The sequence below is a fragment of the Nematostella vectensis genome, chromosome 5 (genome assembly GCF_932526225.1).
Source record: "Nematostella vectensis chromosome 5, jaNemVect1.1, whole genome shotgun sequence".
NCBI lineage: Eukaryota > Metazoa > Cnidaria > Anthozoa > Actiniaria > Edwardsiidae > Nematostella > Nematostella vectensis.
The window spans coordinates 14,539,046-14,553,582 of NC_064038.1; positions in this window are offsets into that span (position 1 = coordinate 14,539,046).

Below are 14,537 nucleotides of genomic sequence, written 5' to 3' on the forward strand. Positions count from 1 at the left end.
TTTAGCTTTTGGAAATCGTCAAACCTAACAAAACCTTATAAAAACCACAGTATTTGTCAAGTAGGACGACATTCCTACCTTTGACCGCGATGGTAGACCCCAATGCGGCATGTATTAATGTAGGTCCAATGATGTCGAATTCCATCTGTCTGACACCTGTTCTTAATAAAAAAAAACAATGGCTAAAACAAAAGAACATGATGTAAGAGAACAAATCCCCCGTATTAGAGTTTGTTCCAGTGATGTCGTCCTTGAAAGTTTTGTTTTCAATTTCAAAAACCTTAGCTTAACTTTACCACAGTGGAACCACGGGGGATATTTCAGCTGCTCTTTATAGCTCCAGAAGCAATCATTGCAACCGCACACGTCTTGCTGGCCCCTCCAAAGACACGCCTACGATTTTGACACTCGCTTCGCTTCGCTTCGTTCATTCATCGATATCTAGTATCTCGAATGCTTAAAAATTCGCTATACCAAATCCCCTATTTTTACAGCCCTTTGAATATACCAGTCTATAAAACACCTACTTGCCCAGTCCCCTTTACGGCTAAAGCTAGAACTGGCGCGAAAGAATCACCAAATAAGGAGTATTGCGCGAGTTTGCTTGAGTTTACCTTTCAGTCTTTACGTTGCAACTTGTTTTAATTTTTTTACAAAGAATGTAAAAACACATAGCGATCTTTAGTACAATAGTGGGAAAACGGTTGCATGTGAACGATACAAGAATGAGGGGTGAATATGAACTAAGAAAAACTAGTGGACCTTATATGCTTATTAATGTACGTAATCGTGTAAGAGACAAACATGCACTCATAGGATAAGGACGCGAAAATCGCAGCAACAGGACCCACATTTGTTTGCACAAACAGTGATTTATAATTTCCTTTGACATTTATGTTGTGTATGTAAATAACATTTTTTTCCGTCTCACTAAAAAGCAAACATGGCTAAATTCTTTAAGTCGTCTTTGTCCTCTCGGTGCTCTGACTAAATATCAATATCAAGCATTGAATACGCACTACTACGCACGACTAGTCGTTAATGAAAATGAAGACATTATTTTTCTAACCATCCTATAACATTGTTTGACAAAAACACGGCGCCATTTTGGTGTAGGTTACAGCGATTCCACCTTTAACAAAATGCTTGATATCTAGCTCAAAGTTGTGTCCTTTATGTATTCGTATAGATCACAGATAATTTCAACGATTCCCAATCCTAAAAATGTAGATGAAATGCTAAAAGAACCACACTTGTTCGCAAAAACATTGATCATATTTTCTTCCGAGGAAACGAGGAACGCAAACGGAAAACAAGTAAATCGTGAAATAATAAGTATTTCAATGTAATTCATCAAACGTTTAAGATAAGGTATCTGAATATAAAAAACTTTCTGTGTCCAAGCAAAGTAGCTTAGAATCTTAGACCGAAAAAATCACAAAAACAGCATCAAAACATGTGGCGAGCAGTTGTACTCGTGCGATGTGATCATAAAATAGGACAACATACTTTATGATGTTAGTTAACCCATATTATTGATTTCTTTTGTCCTTATCTACATATACTCAAACTCAACAAATATCGACCTGTTGCTCTTTTCTGTACGTTCTAAATTGTCATTAGTCTTGAGCCAAGTCCCCCCTTTTAATTCGTGAATGCTTGCGAAGCATTCATGAGTTATTCAAGGGACTTCTCTGTCACTCTACCATCCGTAAACTTTTGTTGTCTTTCTTTGCTTTTGCAACACAGCAATCCTTAGATCATATGTGAATTCCGGTTGTTCAACTTCCGGTTAAAGCTTGGTAGTATAAAAGAGCACTGCGATTGACCTGTGACTTCTACGGGCAATTCGTGAAAGAATCTTTTAAGATACTTTAAAATGTATATATAAGATAGATTTGAAAGAAAACGCTTCCATGTGGGTTAAACGTGCGCATGCGCCTTTGTCACCGACGTCAACCAATCTTCTACGGCTTTAGCCTGATTCAAGTGGTAAGTTTGCAAACAGAACAAGTAAAATGCTAGCACAACATAAATGCTAACAAAAAAGTTTTGGTATCTGCCAATTCGCGTGTCTGGGTTTTGGCGTTGTTTGTTTTAATTTGGGCTGAAAGAGCGACGTCTGAGAAAAACAAGAGTAAAAGCCTCTGTTCGCACGACAAAAAGAAGAGGATAGATTTCCACAAATTATTATTTCCACACTTCTTTCCAATCAACTGAATATCAAACAAAACCCAAACAAACACATGACCCCGGCTCATTAATCGAATAACGATTTTGCGCCTTTCTTGGGTGTTACCATGCAAAAATACACTTTATGACAGTAGCCTGATTAATTATGGCGAGTATTTTACTTTTGTTTCCGGAAAGAACAGGCTGAGACTTGGCATGCTAACAAAAAGCTTTTCGAACGGTATGATGCCAATAGTATTAAGGACATTTTAGTCACGAAACAAATCGTCAAAGCCACAGTAGTATAGCCGTTAGATCATTTGACTACGAGCTCAGAGGCTCGATCCCCACTAACGGCACTTTTTTTTTTACTTTTTATAGTGAATATTAATAGCGCGGCTATTAATGTAAATCTAGACCGGAACTATGCCTCGGGGTCCAGGAGCCTGAATTCTGTGACGGCATGTTAGGCATCCCACGTGCCTAGGGCAGGCCGGAAACGCATCACCGTAGAACTATAGTGCTAGTGGACAGTACATGCTTCAGTTACACTTTATGCTTCGAGCGCGTGCGATACGCATACAAAAATAGTGCGCAAACTATTCGTTTTTCTTTTTTTTTTTTTAAATCATTACCAATCTTGGTCATGGCTAGAAAGGAAGGAAAAGGAAAAACGCCGAAGAAGCAGAGAACAGCAAACCTTTGCCCTGGGTGTGGTGAATCAAAGAACGAGCACGAGTGGGGCATACCGTCACCGGCGTGTACGGGAGAACCCGGAGAGGAAGAAGAAGCAGGAATGGAAGAGGAAAAAGAAACCTCACCAACTCAAGCGGCACAGGGCGGAAAAGCTATAAAACTTGAGTCAGGAAAGAAGGCAGCAACTCCAACGGATTCGGTGTCGGAGCTGGCAGCTGAACTAAATCAGCTACAGCTAAAGGAGCAAGCTTGGATCCGCCAACAAGAGGAAGCTAATTTACGCCAACAGGTAGCGGACAAAAGGCTGGCAGTGTAGCGCCTCATGAGGGGGCATTGCCCACCACTCCCCACGAGAGAGTCGTTAGAACCGGATGCGGGCGCTGCATCAGCGCTAGGGGCAAATTTCACAACCAAAACGTTACGCGGGTTGGAGAAAAAACAGGGGTTTCAAACTCCCTTAGACGAGCTCTTGGGGGCGTCTACAACAGCTCCGGGCCTTCCACAATGGACTGCTCTACCAAGCATGGCAGATCTACCAGCAGCTGAACAGCAACCACTAGCGGCGTCGACATCTACTAGGCAGCAGCTGAATAGCCAGAGCCAGGCTAATTCATAATTCCAACGGAGGAAGAAGAGTGTTTAGGCGCACAGGGCTAGGCACGGCTCATAGTAGCCTAAGGGCCTAGGAAACCCAGGCTAGAAAAGGTTACTATACAGCAATGGGTAGTAGCGAACACCCGCATCTTCAATAGTTTTTTATTGGAGGGGAAGTTTTTAACGAGGGACACTGTTCAGGAGTATCTATACACCATTTAAGTAATGGAACTAGTAAACAAGTTCGACTGGAAGTCGGTACTGTTGTATGATAACGAGTTTCGCAAAGCTGCAAGCAGCATATAATTACCCGTGGAGTTTCCACTCCACACATTTGCATACTGTGTTCCTTACATCGCTAACACACAAACCAAACCCAGCACAGCCCCCGCGGGCCCCACCGCCTAACGAATCACGTTCACCGCTAGATACGTTCACCGCGGACGGAAAAATTATCTGCCGCAATTTTAATGGAAAAGGGTGCACCTTACAAGGGTGCAATTTTGCGCACGCATGCAGTCGCAAAACCACAAGCAAAAAGGCATGTGGTCAATCTCACCCAGCTCACTCTCACACACCGCACGGTTTGCATGCTCCGCCGCAAGAATGACTAACCTCCCCAACAGCTAACCTGCTTAACACATTACGCTGGTTGTCCGAACTCGCATCCGACGAAGACTATGATTTTCTTACACAAAGCCTTGTGGAAGGGTTTCAGTTATAGCCCCTGTAGGTAAGGTATGCACAGAAGTCGACAACATTAACTATTACTCGGCCACTAATCCCTCGGCGCGCAATGTGCTCGGGAAAAGAATTCGAGAGGAAATTGGCAAAGGTAATTATGTTATATTACAGCAACGAAACCTACAGTAGTGAGCGCATTAGGAGCTATTCCTAAGCCTGACTCGCCGAGATTCGCCTGATACATGAGTGCCGTGTGGGCTGGCAGTTAATGATTATATAGAAATTGACAAGTCTAGTTTTCAATCTCTCGACGACGCGATAAAGTTTTAGGTACTTAACACCTACATGGCTAAAGTGGATATCAAGCATGCTTATCGGCCCATACCTATTCATCTATAAAACTACCGCGTAACTATCTATAAATGGAAGTTTTCCGGGGATACCGATTACACATAATTTTACGACACACGTCTTCCTTTCGGAGCAAAACGTTTGCCCATTATATTTAATCGCATTACGCAATCTATTCGCCGCATGATGCATCGTCGGGGATTCCGAGACATATTGGTATACCTAGACGACTTTCTCGTGGCTGGAGACACGTTTGAGCAATGTAACTCAGCCTACAAAACGCGGACAGCGCTGTTGACTGATTCGCGCTTTCGAACGGATAATATACTACCCCTAGCGCATATGTCTCCTTATAGCCTGCCTCTCGTCTCTTCCAGGTGTACGTCATCCGGAGATTGCCGCCGAGCTTGAGCGCTTAAACCGGCATCGATCCGTAGTTACCTAAATATTATTGCCATTCTTCACAAAGAATTTGGATTACCTAACCCGCTGCTGAATAACTGGTCGCTGCAAGCTCTTTTGACAGGTATTAAACGCGCTAAGGGATCTCCCACGAATCAGAAACAACATATTATAACTGCCCTTTTACATCGCATATTCGCAACTCTGAATCACAGGTCGAGCCTGGATGCTTCTTTGTGGGCGATTTGTTTAGTAGCCTTTTACTGCATGTTTCGCAAGTCGCATCTGTTTGCCAACATCTGCCACGCGCTTCGACGCGGACAAACAGTTCACGAAAGCCGACATCACCATCCTGCCATTGGGCGCCTTGGTAACAATTCGTTGGAGCAAAACTATTCAATTCCGCGAAAGGGTTGTGAAAATTTCACTCCCACGTATCCATATGGCCAACATCAGCTATCGAACATACTTTCCACTTTACTAGGGCTAGTGACGCGCGTAACCAGGTATTCGATTGGATGGAGAATCTCGCGCCGCGCATATTTACATATAACCAGTTCGTCACTAAGCTTCACCATCACCTCTCGCTATACAATGTCACTCCGGGGTTATACGCAGGTCATTCGTCTCGAAGAGAAGGAGCCTCGTTTGCTTATTGAACTTACCAAAGCCCTCGGCGACTGGCGTTCGGACACAATACTTATCTATTTAACAATGCCTATAACAATCAGACTCCACTCAGCTTACATGATATGCAAAGCCATACTAGCCACAACTAACACATAACAAGTCCTCAACACTGGGTTTGGCCACTGGCTAGTTACATCAATTAAGTTTGTAAAATGGTATAGTGATACGATAATATTTGTTACGATTATGAATGTAAATGTTTCATATATTTGTTACATGGAATAAAGACTGCTTGACCCCATCTGGTGTGTGTTTGTTAAGATTAAAATAATCAACAATGCTGCTGCATTTGGTGTGTTATCACGTAGGGAAAAAAAAGTACAATAAGCTATCTAATCTCAGTATCTCCAACGTGTCCGTATATGATACTTTGTTTAGTATCCTCTATACCTTTTATCCACACAAGAAAATTAGTAAAAACACTTGCATTCACGAGTTTGCTCAAAGAGTCTTTGATTATTTCCACCGTCTAGCTCTTTTGAATGGTAAAAAGCGACTTCCCTGTCCTTCCCAGAAAAGGTCAATAATTGTTTATTGTTTCCTCTGGCCGAACAGAGAGTGTGCTCCCAAAACGGCCACATGGCTGGTGGCCAAGATGTCTCATTCAAGCCTATCAGGTCTGTAATCGGCGAGTAAGGCTGGTTAGAAATTATTTCTCTGTGTCGCCGTTAGGGAATATCTCGAACACAACAAGGCAAGAATGAGAAGGTACATTATTTAGCTTTTTATCTCTGCTGTTATTTTTGACCATAAAATTAATATGTCAATTTGTTGAAGTTGTGTGAACTGTGTGTAGCTTCTGGTGGTTCCAAATGTTCTCCCTTGCACTTCGCTTATGAATTGGCGAATAGCGCTAATCACTTAATCAACTAAATAGCCCAATTTCTAGTTCCACTATAACCGCTAGACTTACAGACTAGGGACACATAGATACATTGTAAGCCTCGACTTGAGGCAAATTTCATGCGCACACCAGCGAGAATGCGTTGGAACTGGATCTCGCCGGAATTTGCAATCGATCCAATTGAAACCGAGGCTTGCACTGTATTTATGCGTCATCAGTGCCTATGGCCAGCAGGCACAGTGTAACTGTGAAACTGGACTATTAAAACATAAACATCATCAAACCATACAAGATCACCACTAAACTATCGCATCGCCCGCGGTGGAACACCGATCGCTCTAACGCGAAATAGGATAAATCGCCACAATCTCAAACTAACTTCAAGTTTAATCATATAATCATTCGGATAGCTTGATCGTCTACCTCGAAAATTCCAATTAACAAGGTTCAACTGACATACAGCAAAAGCCGCCACGCGTCTGAATAAGAGTTCGAGTTAACGAGGTTTTACTGTCTAGCAGGAAAAATATAATTCAAGTTCACCTGGCGGGACAGCAAATAAATGCTTGTTGCTGATTGGTTCTTCTATGGGGTGTCCAGGTGTCTCCATGCCAACGCGCAGACAATTAAAAGTCGCTCCACCTTTGACGTAAAGACGCAGGACGTACATCATACACGATGCGAGACGCACGCGGGAAGATGAACGGGCCTGAAGACATCTGCACATATAAATATAAAATGATGGTTGAAGGCTTTCATAGAAAGTGCTCAATACTCGAAAGTAGAGCGGTGTATAGTGTTGGTTTGAGAAAAATACAAACTACATAGGTTTCCCTACAGGTCTGTTTCGTGGTTGCCCACTCATCAGGGGATTTCCCTGATGAGTGGGCAACCACGAAACAGACCTTTAGGGAAACCTATGTAGTTTGTATTTTTCTCAAACCATATAAATATATATATATAGTGAGACCTTGTTAATATGGACCCTGTTACGGGCATGAAAACATATCTGCACATATAGATACACGAAGTAAAGTCCTGTTAATAAGGACATCGTTACGGGCCTGAAGACATCTGCACATATAAATATATATATATAGTGAGACCCTGTTAATATGGACCCTGTTACGGGCATGAAAACATATCTGCACATATAGATACACACAGTAAAGCCCTGTTAATAAGGACATCGTTACGGGCCTGAAGACATGTGCGCAAACACCCCGAAAAACCGCATCGAATTTCCCCATACAATAAAAAACCACAGGGATAAATGGTAAGACATATTTATTTCTTCACGATTTGGATAAAAATTAACGTTATCTGATATAGCTTATCTATTTTGGGCAAAATCCACAGGCTTCCAGCTATCCTTATGTGTCTTTAGAAGGAGAATCATCCACATTATCAAATTAATTTTATTAGTTTGAGTTTGTTTGATTTTAATGGTTTCGATCTCACGTTTATTGTTACCTTTCTGCAACCCTGCTTTCAACTATAATTATAAAGTGTGGTTTTAAATGCAGGACCCCAGTGATATCACACACAGTCTGAAGGGGCTTTATAAATGTTGTCACCATCACGATGCTTGTAGACATTCAAGCCTTTTAGACATTTCTGAAAGTTCTTGCAGAAAGATCGCCCTTTTTTGCAAGACCCTACACTGAAAAACACCTGCATGTTGTCTAAGCCGACAGCGCAGTTAATGTTGATACCACTGAAATGACCGGAGAAGATATCTTGTAAGCAGAAAGCACAACCTCTCAATCGGCAGTGCGCATTGACATTGACGTGGTTCATGTTACATCTGTTGCTTCCAGCGCTGAATTCTAGCTCATCCCCAGAAGATCTTGAGCAACATTTCTCCTTTGAACTATTCTCCTCCATCATTGATAGATTCTATGATGAGAGTGGTGTAGAAGCCAGTTTTGGCCGAGGTTATTTGGTCCACATTGGATGGATACCAAAACACCATCTACCGGGCTACAGTATGTATTGGATTGAGCTGCTCTTCTACACTGAATACTCTGTAACAGGAAACCAACGAAGATTCATTTCACGAAGATTTGAACTCCTGCTGTAACTGTAACTGTATCGTGGTGTTTTGATCGGTAATGCCGATGGCTTCTCAACAGATGTCATGACAGAAAAAAAAAGACATCAGGTACAATTGGAGCCTCCGTTACGTTTTTTTTTTAAACATGGCGGTCCCTATTAGAAAAGACAGGCAGAATTGTATCCAATTGTTGAGCAAGTACACGAGGTCAAGCGGTTGTGGCCCAATGGACACGGAAGCGGATGACGTATCGTTGATATGATTGTTTCTGTGGACACCACAGTTCCTGTTGGTGTCGATACTTCCGCATGGAAGCCCTTGACATCTACATGAATGGAAATCCCAATCGACTCGAAGATGGGGGGAATAACGACCTGAAAGATCAGCTAGGGAAAATTGAAATGTCAATTTTTAATTTTATCTCTATTTCTCTATTTTTTTTTTATTTTTTATTTTTTTTTTTTGCTTTCTATCCATGCGCTTCTTGGTTGTGATTACACCTTCCATGAATACGGGTAGGAAAGGAGGCATCATTCAAGAAGCTTTTCTGCTCACCCTACATCCGCGCACAGGCAGCAGTTAACAGGACAGAGCTAAAAGAGCCAAAAAATATATCCCTAACTTCAGCAGCAGCCATGTCTAACAGGTCCAAGTTCCAGTATTCTATCAAGTCGATAGAAGGGCGCTCTGAAGTCTGAGCCTAGATTTTATTCAACGACAGATCAATCTAGAGTTCTCGCACTATGGCCAATGCAAAGGGTCATCTTGTCCTAATTTATTCTCAATCGAAGACACGGATTCAATATGTACCCACGAGTAAGAATCTAGAATTTAAGAACCTTTAATAGGTTCTTAATAAAAAACTTTCAATCAAAATAAAAAAAAAAACGATATGAGAATGATGTGTCCACTACTTTCTCGTTTTATACTGAAACAATGACATTATTATTAAGAGCAACGACGCACTTTTTGTATGAGAACCTGTTTCCATCACGTATGTTCATTTATGATAAAGAAATGTCTGTAAGATCAAAGTGGTGATGACAAGAATAGCTAAAAAAAATCCGTATACATTTTACCCAAAATAACTGAACTACTTAAAATCACGGCAAAAAAAGTTAAGTTATCGCCGGTTTAGGTACAATTCCAAGTCTTCCCTCGTCATATCTGGTCTTCCCTCTGGTGTAAATAATCCTCGCGGGTCTAGCAAAATGTGAGCCCAGAGAAACCGCTGGCTAATGTCCCTTATTTCTGGGAATAAACCCACCCCTCTGTAACAGACGCGAAAGAACAGATATGTGACACAGTGAACAGTTAGAAACAAACTCTTTACAGGCCACAAATCTTTCATTCGTCTTTCTCCTCAGCCATGCACGGCCTGTGTTCTTTTTTTTCTCCGACCCATGCGTTTGCTTCTTCGTTTCAAGATTTAAAATTATTTTAAGGTGGTGTGCGCTCAATTGTTTGAAGTTTGTTTAGAAAAGAATACTATTATAGCCGCGCTGATACGAACTTGTTTTAACACAGGTTTCATAGTTCTTTCGAACCCTGAAAAGCCAAATACCATGGACTAAAAATAGCTGTTTAGATATTGAAAAGAAGCAAATTGCCAAATGTATATGCCTTTTATTTGAAAGCGTTGATATCGATGTACTCGAAATATTTTGATAAATCAAAACCACGTGCAAGCGCCGCCGAACTTGCGCTCAGACGGATTAATTCACTCCAATCGTTTATCGACTTTGTAGCCTTTGTCGTAGATGCGGAAGCATATTGTAAGATTTTTAAGTAAAAAGGAGTAAGAGTTGAACTAGCTATTATAGCATTAGTTAATACTAGCACTTGACTTACGCCCTTGACTTACGCCCTTGAATTTTTTGCATGGGAATCTTATTTCAAGTCTAAGTGAAAACTTTTCTTAAATCAGTATAGGAAAAAATCCAATTTGCACCACCATACCTTTATGGACTTTTTATTCAAAATCGCGTGAACCCTTTCCTCTGAATAGCTCCTTAATAAATACCAAGACATAGTGGCAGATATAAGGACAAATAACATAAAATCGTGTTTAATAACGAGCCGTAAGTAGTCGCAACTTTGTTGTTAAATTTACGCATAAATTTTCTCTATTTCGAAGCTGTCGACTCTACCTTTTAATCGCCTTTACAGATCTCTCTAAAAATTCACACAAGGATAGACAACAATGTGTTACATATTATTAGAAGAGAAATTAGGGGAAAAATATCGATATGGAATAGAAATTTGTCCTAGAAAACTGTCTTACTCACGTGACATTTATTCCGATCAAAAAGATTCATACGTCATATTATATTTTCATCCTTTTGTTATTGATTTGGTGTATTCGATTTGGAATCTGAATTCATTTCTTCGCGCAGTGCGTTTTGTTTCCAAAGATGGACGGTGTGATGGAGGGAATATTGGGTCGAGCCACCTTAAGGTTTTGGTAAAGGTAAATTTAACACCACTGTTTCTGTGTTTTTTTGCAAAACCTGTATCAATAACTCTTAATTTTTGCAAAAAATTTTTTTACATGAGTCGGATTCTAATACGGCTGAATATGGGCCTTTGCTGTTTCCCGTGACCTGTTGACCGTGAATTCACGCCAAATCTTTGACATTTCTAGCGTATTATTTTGAGGCGAAAACCCGAGATTCTCGGGCGTAACCTCGCGACCGGTTTTAAGATATCGCCTTTAAATTTTCGGGATCTCATAGATAATTATGCCATGTCATAAAGTGTGTGAGAAATGTTCGATTTTCGACTGAAGATCACTTTTATAGCACTTTTCCTATTCAAATTTCGCCAAAAATGAGAGTTCCAGCTTTGATTCTTGATATTTTGTTGACAATGTCAAATAACAAAAATTCCTCACACACTTTGGCAGATCATCCATCTGTCATTGAGATGCCATTACGTGCAAGTGCATGCGCAATAACGCGAAGGTGCATTACGCTCTAGATTAAACTCCGTACTTTTGAGTTTGAGGCCTCAAAACCTTAACACGGAAATAGCTATTGCAAAAAAAAATAAAAACTTGCAGGAGATAATTCAATCTTTTATTTTAATTTAATATATAGTTTGTACATATAGTGAAAATTGCGGCGCGACAATATATATTTTTTCCGCGGACAAGTCGTTTACCTTTACCGAGACCTTAACAAAATTGGCGTTGAGCCGTTGTTATGCCTGTTTTAGTTTATATTAATCACTTATCTAGCTTGTACATAGTTATTGTAGAAATGGCTATTAGCTGTGTTGTGATATCTATTCCACCTTTAAGAAGGCAGTCATCGATGCCCTACCGAAATATCGCCACAAAAAAGCAACTCATATTGTCCCGAATTGTTGAAGAGACCAAAAGTTGTAGCATACATCAGCAGGCCAAGGTTGTTTATTTTTTTAATTCAATGTGCTTTAAGGATACGTCTCTGCATCCGCTAGCGCAATATTCAACCATATTTTAACTTACTTATCCTACTTATTTTACAATATTCTACTATTCTACTATTTCTTACCCAGCGCTTTCGTTATAGCCGTCCCATTTCCGGATCTGCATTAACATCCTCTCCACCCCATCAAAGGCGACCTCCATGGGCATGCGTGGCTCCTGGTATCCGCTGACCCATAGCTCGCACTCGTCGTCACATGACACCAAGAAACCATACAGCCCGCTCGACGGAGGCTAAAAAACAGGGTGCATGCTCAGAATGTCGTCCAACGTTTGCACTGAGACCCTGTCCACAAGTATCCGTTTTTGTTTGAAAACGCGACCTTCTTGTTCCGTTTTTAAAAAGATCCTCGTCCACAAGAAGAGTTTTCATTTTGATACGACCCGTCCCCACGGAAACGCAGAAACGATACAAAAATGATAACAGGTTCTACAGTGCATGCGTACTCGCGCGCCAAGTAGACTGCACCTGAGTTATCACGTCATCGTTTTCGAAAAGTTCCGTTTCGTCCGTCCCCACGCAACCGAAAGGGTATCGATTTCAAATTGTTCTGTTTTCGGTCATCGTTTTCGCGTTTCTGTTTCCCGTATCCGTAACAAAAAGGTTACTTTTTCAAACGAAAATGGATACGTGAGGACGTGGTCCGACATATATCTAACCGACAGTGTTGAATACCGTATGTGCAAGCAAAGGGGAGACAGTCGCTCTATTCAGTATTTGTTGACGTGTAGAGGTAAGGTGAATTGGCTAGCCACTCATTCACTTTGAAATACGTCTCAAATGCGAACTTTTTCCTTACTAGGTATCTCCATCTTTTCTCCTCCCCCTAGCATCCCCCGGCTCCCAGTTTCCATTCTCCCCGTCGCTTTTGACTAGTACTTGGTCTTACCTCCTGATGATAAACCCTGTACTAGAAAACACGTGAGGCTGCTGAACTTTTCAAAGGGCTCTATGAAATATTATATTCCTTATTTACCGTAATTTATTATACATTTATGTGCATGTTTATGAACTTTTGTTGTTTTCATTATATTTTAACTCACTTTTTTCTCCACCAGCGTGTACACCTTACCCCTTATCAGCCTTTTTGTTTTCCGGTCTATACCTCCCTACCCACTACCTCCTCCTTAATCTTCCCATTCACCCTATACGCCATGGTAAGAACAATTGCATCACTATCCCGTACACTCCTTATAGTCCAACTCCACTCAACGTAGCATTATCCCCACAATGACCCTCCCGCTCTCACCCCTGCCACCTACCTCTACCCGTATCACAACCATTAAACCATTATTCCCCTTTTATGTCCCCCTTCTCCCCAGGTGCCATGGTACGAATACCCGCTTTTAACCAAAAACAAAAGCCATGACCAGGATAATGATAATAATTATTATTTGTAATTTTTTTAATGGGATAAATGCACAAAGATGAAAGGTTATGGTGTTGAATGTAATTCTATAACGGCAAAGAGATGAGATTTTGTCGACGGGGAAATGTCTAGGGAATCCAGCACATTGTTGAAAGAATGTTAATACCTGGAAGTAACTCGTGATCAGCTGTCCATGGTCCTCGGAGTCCTCCTGCGAAGTTTCAAAATCTCTGCCCCAGGTCACTCCCTGTGGGGATGAACTGTACACGTGATTCTCTCGAATGGTAGCCAGGCCTTGTGTGATGATCGACTTATACCAAATGTCCCGACGAATACCGCGAATCTCCTCGGCAGATTCTATGAGAGATACTTGAGCTGAGGACGTGGTCGATCCGGCAACATTTTTTTTTTTTATAAATTTAAATCATTCTCCACCTCCTCATATTGTTATTTTTTAGAATAATTCACTAGGCTTATCATCATCATCAATCATTTATTAATATTAATATTGATATTTAATATTAATATTATTTAATATTAATATTGATATAAATATTAATATAAATATTAATATTAATATTAATTAACATTAATATTGATATAAATATTAATATAAATTTGAATATTAATAATAATGATATAATTAATATTAATATAATATAATAATATAATTAATATTAATATTAATATTAATTATTTATTATTGATTATATACTATAATATAATTATTAATATAATTATTAATTATTAATTAATATTAATATCAATATATTAATAATATTAATTATAATAATAATAATAATAATAATAATAATAATAATAATAATAATAATAATAATAATAATAATAATAATAATTTAATAATAAATAATAATATTAATTAATATTAATATTAACGACGACGACGATGATGATGATGATGATGATAATAAGCCTAGTGAATTATTCTAAAAAATAACAATATGAGGAGGTGGAGAATGATATTATATTAATATTAATATTTATATCAATATATATTATATATATATATATATAGTGGAGAATGATATTATATATAGGTGGAGAATGATATTATATTAATATTAATATTTATATCAATATATATTATATATATATATAGTGTTGGTTTGAGAAAAATACAAACTACATAGGTTTCCCTACAGGTCTGTTTCGTGGTTGCCCACTTATCAGGGGATATATATATATATA